The 2,500-nt window shown below is 32.4% G+C and overlaps 1 long non-coding RNA gene across 2 annotated transcripts; it reads left to right on the top strand.

The window, feature by feature from the left end:
- The first annotated feature begins 126 nt into the window (after positions 1-126).
- Positions 127-1,236, top strand: LOC111376967. Of its 2 annotated transcripts, none has more exons than XR_002699604.1 (2): positions 127-545; positions 941-1,236. It is a non-coding gene; the product is annotated as an uncharacterized LOC111376967 (long non-coding RNA). The 2 variants fall into 2 exon arrangements; XR_002699603.1 differs by having other exon boundaries at positions 127-550.
- The last annotated feature ends 1,264 nt before the right edge of the window (positions 1,237-2,500 follow it).

The following is a 2,500-nucleotide window of genomic DNA, read 5'->3' as shown; positions in this document are numbered from 1 at the left end:
GTGGAAATTTGAAGATGCCGGTTAATTTAGCCAGATTTTTATCCATAGAGCAGTTAGTGGATATAAAAACTTATTTTTCAGATATTAGTATTTATTATTATTTAATACAATTGATTTTGATAGCATGATTTTTAGAATAATATGGATTTATAATCAAATATTTTTAAAGTTAAATTTAATTCAATTAAATCATTTGATTAACATGTTATATGAATATAAATGTTTCGGTATAGCTAAAGTTGTTTTTAAAACCACCAGAAAGCATCAAGGTGATTTTACCCCAGTCTGCACTGATGTGAATGTGTTTCCACAATATATGATTAGTTATGATGATTTTACCCGCTCTGCATTATTGTGAATGTGTTTCCCTGGTGTATGACCAGATTATCAGAGGTCTTTGGGACTCACTCTTGTACACACATAGACTTTGGGCCGTATACTAAGGTGATTAGCCTTTGAGACAGCTCTGTGTACGTATGATCAGATTATCAGAATATCAGATTTGAATGGCTCTGCCGTGTACATCGAGATTACTCTGTACATGAGTAAGGTTATTCATTGGGTACCTTTTTGGTGTGATTTTTCACTATTTCTAAGCTTATCAGATTTTAGATTATAGAATTCAGTCTATTCAGTTCTCAGATTAAATCTTTCAGTTTATAGTATTGAGTAGCAACGATATTTCATAGATTTTCACGGATGTCATTATTTATATTCGTCACATTTTACAGTTACTTATCTAGAATGAAGAACAAAGAATTTTATGATATATTCATGTTTGATTTTAAAAGTGTTACTAGTTTTCAGAATTTCTCAAAGTTTTAGTACTGCAAAAATTTTCAGAAAATATGCATGAATGAGAAAAGTTTACTTATTTACAAATTATCCACTCACTGAGTTTTAAACTCATATTTTTTTTCACATTTTTTTTATGAGACAGAAAGCAGACGAATTGAGCAGCTTTAGAGCATGTCGAACCACCGAATTGTGCCACGCACCATAGGTTGTATGACATCCTTTATCAGATTATACATTATGTGTTCTTTTGGGATGCATATAGTTTAAATCAGAAAAATTCATATTGGGCTCATTAGATATTTGGTATCTTTAGTATATTAAATGATTGTTGGTTGTAAAGCAAGTAAATATTGATTTTTCAACATTTTATTTGAATAATTTGTATTTTGAGGGACTGGCGTACCCTGATTTATATAATAGGTATTGATTTGAGGAAAATTGGTTATTGTTCAGGTGATTTTAGTTCGTATTTCAGGAAAACTATGTCAAAACTCTGTTAAATTTTTTTTTAGTCAAGCAAGTCAAAGTTGCCTTGGTGGTGAGTCCGACATTTAGCTGGTATCTATCATCGGAGCATGACACGTGTCGAGTCCATTAAAATGATTCGGGACGGGTCGTGTCAAGTATTCCACTAAATTGACTTTTTGGTAAAGAGATAAGCCCAAGGGAATTGATCCCGAGCCGGAGAATAAGAATTACATTTTATGCAAAACATACACCCATAGTTCCATTTATGAAAGCACTGATTCTCTAATAGAGAACAGTAGATCCGTTGAGAAAAAGGAGGAAGATTTAGAAATGGCTGGGCCATGTCATGCGCATTCTCTCTTTGAAAATGACAGTTCTGTGGCATCCAGTATGGGATTTTATCCTCAGAATCATAGATGCCTCCTCATTTGTGTCGAAAGTAGAGTTTTTATAGACTTCAAAATGGGCCAAGAACGCGCCTTGGCACTAGAGGAGTGGCGCTGCTGTTTGGTGTGATCTGGCACCACTTTTCGGGTGGAACTTAGCACCTCATATTCTCTAGTATTTTCATCATTACTTTCTCACTTAAGATCTGATTGAGACGATTCAAGTTGGGTTATAAAGATAACTCAAAGAGCTATAACATTACTTAAGTAGATATTTTCCAAATTAAATGTTTACTATGTCAAAAATGGGTTTCAATCTTGAGCTGAAAATCTAGAACATGCTTATGTGGTTAAAAATTAACCTCAATCTAATATTTTGATCATATTTTACTCATTTTTACTTCTAATTGCATTCAATTGACCCCAAACATTCTCGATTTTTATCCTAAGGTTCGACACAACTTCTGATTATTTACACTTTAGTCTCCAAAAATTGGATCTTGACGCCTACTGAGTAGCATAACACTTGGATCTTGCCCCCTCCCTGTTTGCCAATTTTCGCTTCTTTCTTTCAATTTTACTTCTATTCATCGAATTTCTCCCAATAAATGAATTATACAATAAATTTGGCTATAATTGTTCAAAAGAACTATTAAATGTCTATATTTTTAGGTTTAAATAAGGGAATAAAATACACTTATCGTTGACAAAATGTGTGGTTGAAAAGTTGTAGGTCCCATAAAATATGTGGTTAAAATTAAATGATGATTTTGACTTGAGATTCTAATTAGATTTTAATCCAAAACAAATAGGGGTTATATCTTTTGAAAAAAATGGAAGTAGAGGCT

This window comes from Olea europaea, unplaced genomic scaffold (assembly GCF_002742605.1).
Source record: "Olea europaea var. sylvestris unplaced genomic scaffold, O_europaea_v1 scaffold15893, whole genome shotgun sequence".
In the NCBI taxonomy this organism is placed as follows: Eukaryota; Viridiplantae; Streptophyta; class Magnoliopsida; order Lamiales; family Oleaceae; genus Olea; species Olea europaea.
The sequence above is the reverse complement of the archived record's forward strand: the minus strand, read 5'-3'. Positions and strand labels throughout refer to the sequence as shown.